The sequence below is a fragment of the Chrysemys picta genome, chromosome 19, assembly GCF_011386835.1.
Source record: "Chrysemys picta bellii isolate R12L10 chromosome 19, ASM1138683v2, whole genome shotgun sequence".
Lineage (NCBI taxonomy): Eukaryota > Metazoa > Chordata > Testudines > Emydidae > Chrysemys > Chrysemys picta.
The window spans coordinates 18,123,352-18,129,735 of NC_088809.1; positions in this window are offsets into that span (position 1 = coordinate 18,123,352).

Genomic DNA, 6,384 nt, shown 5'->3' on the forward strand with positions numbered 1-6,384 from the left:
CCCATGGCATTTATTGTGTGTGGTTGGATGTCTGCCTGTTACAGCCATATACAATATGCCTGGGTATTTCAGTGGTCTGTGACCCCTCCAAGTAACCAAGCTTGTTTCCCAGAGATGTCTTTAGAGCTCTTCAGGAAGGAAAACAGAATCTGTGACGACTGTAGCAAATCTCTGCTAACTCCAGGAACGCTTCGCTCCTAGAAAGCAGAGAGCAGGTTAGGGAGTGGAGAACAGCCATTCAAGTGACAGACTAAGATCCTGAGCCTGCAAGCTCAGATGTGTAGGTGAACCATTGTGTCTCTATAGGGTCTCATGGACTTGGTGGGATTCTATGTAAGCAGAGGAGTCCCCCACTCACATGTCTAAGATTATTGGGTTGGAGCCCAGATTATTAAAGGGGCAGTATTGCCCAGTGGATAGGGCACGTGACATGAGTTCTATTTCTAGTTCACAACTGACGGGCTGTATGATCTCAGACAAGTCACTTTGTCTCTCTGTGCCTCCCACTTTATATTTTACCTATTGTCTATTTAAATTATAAGGTTTCTTACTATGCGTATGTACCGGGCCTACACTATGGGCACCCTACACCTATACAAATAATTATCATTACCAAAAAAAAGGAGATCCTTCCTACCCGCCCCAGTGTTTCAAATCTCTTCCTGAACCATGTTTGCCAATAAAACACCTTATTTTCATGCTCACCAGGCTGCTCTGAATTTGCTGTGTCATAGAATCACAGAAATGTAGGACTAGAAGGGACCTCGAAAGGTCATCTAGTCCAGTCCCCTGCACTGAAGCAGGACTAAGTATTATCTAGAGTAGACCATCCCTGAGAAGTGTTTGTCTAACTTGTTCTTAAAAACTCACTAACTCTTCCTTGCTGCAATTTAAGCCCATTACTTTTTGTTCTATCCTGAGTTTTAGGGAGAACAATTTATCACCCTCCTCTTTATAACAACCTTTTCCGTACTTGAAGACTCTTACCTGATGATGTCCCTCAGGTCACAGTGCATATTAACTGGTGAATATACCTGGGAATTGCCTCTGAGAAATGTCAACATTTACAAATACACACAGCCTTAGTCACACAATGTTAATCACCCAGCTTCTAAAAATTCGGAGTTCATGTGTTGGGAAACCCATTTTTCTAATTCCCAGGAATGAGTGTCCAGGAGCACTAAAGTCCACCTTATAGTCTGAAATCTTGTCTCCACACCCAAGTCTCATTTACATAATTGGGAATTGCACATGGGCAAGAAAGGCATTGGCATGGGTTCTGGAGAAGGCTTAATAGGATTAGGAGCCAAGGAACATTACGAAGTAGCAGCTGCATTAGCTACGCAGATGTACGGATAGTCTATAGAGAGACAGCACAGCATCAACCAATGTTCCTAATAAAAGCAGGGCCCCAATCCTGCAATTAGACCCATGATGATGGAGCCCTCTTGATTTCGGTGCGGCTCAGCACTGGCATTGGGTCTGCCTGAGTGGATCAAGGCGCAGGATCAAGGCTTAGATTCAGGCAAGCGCAGTTTATCCAGGATGCCACAATCATAGCAGGAAATCCATTTCACTAACTCATGTGATTTGGTAGTGGATATCTGAGGCCTTTGTGAGTTGTGAAAGTCAATCAAGGATGCTGTTACCTTGTGTGGTATTGGAAACGGTACTTCTAAGTGATTTAGCTTCCCAAACAGGAAGTCTGCGGACAGGCACTGCAGAAACCCGTGCTCTGCTATGCAGGGGCAGTTGGAACGGTGTCACTGAATATACACCTTTCGTGCACCTTGAGCCCAGCATGATTACTCTACGCCACATCGTGTACCCATTCATGAGATCTGGGACAGGTTTACCGGATGGACCTTCTTATTGCTCATGAGGCGGGTTATGAATTCTGCAATGTTTCTATCCGTATCCAGTCCAAAAAGTAATCCTTTGAGAAAGGGACAGAGCTAAACAAGCAGCTGCAAAAGACCAGGGTTCATGTGAGTTCATTTCCCACCTGACCATTTGATCAGGAGTCCTGGGGTACATCTACACTGAAAAAAACCAACCCCCAAGGCAGCGAGTCTCAGAGCCCAGGTCAACTAACTTGGGCTCGTGGGGCTTGTGCTACAGGGCTAAAAACAGCAGTGTAGACTTCCCTTCTTGCCCTGAGGCCTGGGCTCTGAGACCCTCCCCACTTGCCGAGGTTAAATCAACCCTGTCTCTCTCATGGTGTTTATCCCAACATATCCAACATGCTCATTAACAGGTTGCCAATTACAGGATGTTCAGTGTATAAAAAGGCTTCCCCAAAGATCATGCAGGACCTTCAGTAAATGTCCATGTTCACTTTTAAAGTGTCCTGCCCGCAAAGTCTCTGGTTGCTGGATCATGTAGGGTCAATTTCACCCCTCTGCAGAGGGTCAACAGTAGGCCTTGCACCATTTAAGAAGTCTTACACAATACATAGACCTGGGTCCCTGCACAAGATGAGTTTTACCCGTAGGGAACACAGATTGGAGCTGTTTGGTCAAGCATCAGGTTTAATGGTCCTTCTGAAACTGACTGCACAAAAACCAATCGTAGAAGGTAGGACAAGACGCTGCAATTTTGTCAGCCCCGTACAAAAGCCATTTCACCTGTCCAGTGACATATTAAAACAACATAGTACTGATTTCAGAAATACACATCGATGGCTTCAAGGACAGTTGGCTTCCGGGCATGAGAACAGCCCCGCTCCCAAACACCACCTGGTAACACTCACAGGCCTTCCTCAAAGATCAGGAAGAAAGTCTTCTGGCCCTGTTTTCCATCTGAGCTGCCTCCTGCACACAACAACATACCCGCAGTAGAGGTCTGGTTAAAGAACGTGCTGTGCTTGTCCTGTGGCATGAAACTTTTGAGATTTTCATGAAGACCTGCTGGCTGTGTTGGGTACAAACAGGAAGGAAAAGAAACAGAGAAACTAGCAGCATTCCCAGCTGTGAAACTAAACAGATCACTGTCTTGGAGAGAACACCCAGCTCAGTGCTTTCCCCCTTGCCACCGTATACGAGGCAGCAACACACCAGCTTGCCATGGCCTTCCCAGCTCCCTATAAAGGACTCAGGAAAAAGGGGGATTATGATAATAGCCCTGGCAAGCTACCCACTTCCAACTCGGTAGATTAAATTACCTTCTGACCCATGAAAGCACAATGGATTTCGTATCCAATGGAATTGTATGATGACTGCATGGCCTTTCCCTTCCTGGAGAACATTCAGTTCAAGAAAATCTCTTTCGCCCACGTGACTCTCGCCAGAGTCTGTTTCTTCGTGATTTTGGGCCTTTGCTCTTAACCGTGGGCTCATGCTGCTGCAGGTAGGCATCCTTCTCTCTTTCTACACTCCCTGGGATCAGGCGTTGAACCACCCCCTCACAGCATTGACTGAGATAGCTGGTGATGCCCCACACTGCCTGAGAGCCCTTTTCTTCATTCTTTTCTGGGGTGGGTGACAGGTAGGGTGACCAGACAGCAAGTGTAAAAAATCGGAACGGGGGTGAGGCGTAATAGGCGCCTATATAAGAAAAAGCCCCCAAAATCGGGACTGTCCCTATAAAATTGGGACATCTGGTCACCCTAGTGACAGGACATCTGGAAGGAAGCCATACATCATTTTCAGGTATCTAAAAGGGTGTCATAAGGAGGAGGGAGAAAACTTGTTCACCTTAGCCTCTAAGGATAGAACAAGAAGCAATGGGCTTAAACTGCAGCAAAGGAGGTTTAGGTTGGACATTAGGAAAAAGTTCCTAACTGTCAGGGTGGTTAAACACTGGAATAAATTGCCTAGGGAGGTTGTGGAATCTCCATCTCTGAAGATATTTAAGAGTAGGTTAGATAAATGTCTATCAGGGATGGTCTAGACAGTATTTGGCCCTGCCATGGGGGCAGGGGACTGGACTCGATGACCTCTCGAGGTCCCTTCCAGTCCTAGAATCTATGAATCATATATAGCAACTAGCTATGGCCTCTACTGTCACTGATCAGAAAACAACCAATGGATCGATCACTAGTGTAGGGATCTGGCTTTGTTCAGGCATGGAGGCCAAGGCTATGTGTGAGATACGGGTTGCACAATGGTTGCCATTTCTCTCATTCATTCCAACGCCCTTCGGGAGATCAAGCAGGGGAAGCCAAACAGACGATTTCCACCCTTTTTGCTGGTGAGGCAGGATTTCCAAGAGGCAGAGCACAACCCAAGAGCAAATACCCCTCCAATAATAGGTGAAGCAGAGACAAGGGATGTACCCAGGGAAAGGGCAGCATGCGTAACAACACAAGCAAGAGCAGCTTCCATCTAGGCACAGGCAGCTAGAAGGGCAGAAGCTAATCCCCCTGGCTACTGAACAGAAAGAGTCTTCTCATTCCAGTAATAAACCAGCTGATGAGGTGTTGCTTTTCTCCCGTTTGTCCAAGGGGCATGTGGCTGGGTGCAAGATGTGCACAGCTCACCAATAAAGTCAATGATATTCCACAACTTCTGCTTATTTAGCTGGGGAGAGAGGGGGGTGGGGGAGGAGGGGATCAAGAATCAGCTTCAACAACAGAGCGATGCAGAGAGAGTCTCTGCTCCTGAACTCCTCCTGCCTTGCAGGACTAGGAAGTGTTGTTGGTGGCACAGGAACAGAATGGCACAGACCTGGAATTTGAAAAGCCCCAATGGCAAAGCCCAAAAATGGTCAATTCATGTTTATTATTTATGTTACCATAGCGCCGACGAGCCCCAGTGGCGGACCAAAATCCCGTTGTGCTAGGCCCTGTACACACAGAACAAAAAGCTGGCCCCCGCCCCAGGGAGCTTACAAAAGGCCCTGCTGCAACAGTGGAAAGAGGATACTTACAGAAAAGCTGCCTGGATTAGGTTTCTAAACTTCCATATTAATTATTATTTGTTGTTGTTATTATTAAACCATGTTAGGATGTGGCGACACGGACACTGCTTCCATAGTTCAAATCCCATTTATGCTCCTATTCATAGGCAATGAGCTGAGCCACCTTTCCTGCCCCCGACTAAGAGCCCCTGGCCAGAGAACAGGCAGACAGACGAGAGGGGCACCGTGTACCACGCAATACGAGTGGACAGAAATCGGCTCTGACAGAGCCTCTGGCTGGTTAAAGCACTGCACCGAGGACCCAGGAGACCACACACTTCCAGGCACGTGGGTCCAAATCTTTAGTAGAACTCAGGACCCAGATTTTGCCAGTCCTCGGCACCCACACGTAGGCCCGGTTTTGAAAAGGTCTCAGCAACCAGCAGCTCCCATGGCAACACGGATGGTCCGATTTTCAGAAAAACACAGTAAGTTGGGTGCTGAGCGCTGCTGAAAAGATGGCCACTTATTTTGGTGCCTAACTGGGTGTTGAGCCCTTTTGAAAACTTGGCCCCCATTATGGATGCTGAACTCTGTGGATAATTCTGGCCACAATAATGACCTGCCTCAGTCTCCCATTATAAGAATGGGATAATAATTCTCTACTTCTCGGAGGGATTGTTAGGCTTAACCCATTCATGTTTGTGAGGGATTCAGATACTCTGGTGATGGGGGCTAGATAAGTAGAAGCCAACTCTAGAGCCGCAGGCCATATGAGAGCAACCATTGGGATTGCCTGAGAGCAGCTCCCAGAAGGGAATGTAGGGAGAGAGAGTGAGTCTGAGAGATGATGAGGTCATGGGAAGCGTTCTTTGCTATGTAGCACCCTTGGATTGCTTTCCAAATACAGTTCATCACCAAATTGGCCAGTTCTGAGTCTCTCGCTAGCAGCAGCAAACTCCTTGCTGAGAAACGATGTCATTTGTTTCTCCGGCCCGGGAGCCCAAGGCTGACAACCACAAATCATAGAATCATATATGCATCCAAAGAAGTGGGCTGTAGCCCACGAAAGCTTATGCTCTAATAAATGTGTTAGTCTCTAAGGTGCCACAACTACTCCTGTTCTTTTTGCGGATACAGGCTAACACGGCTGCTACTCTGAAACCTGTCATAGAATCATAGAATATCAAGGTTGGAAGGGACCTCAGGAGGTCATCTAATCCAACCCCCTGCTCAAAGCAGGACCAATCCCCAGACAGATTTTTGCCCCAGATCCCTAAATGTCCCCCTCAAGGATTAAACTCTCAACCCTTAGGGTTCTACCCCTAAACTCTCTTTATAGAAAGATTGTAATGGAACTAGAAACTGGTGAATAATTTATCTACCCTGATTGCTTGTATGATTGACCCAAGAACAATTTCCTCCCCCTACAGCAAAGGTGTTTCTAAGGGTGGAAGTTCATCCCTCAGCTGTTTCCAATAGTGTCTACTTAAAAGTGCTGCAATTCTGTTATTAATAAACTGGGATAATTCTACAATTTATATT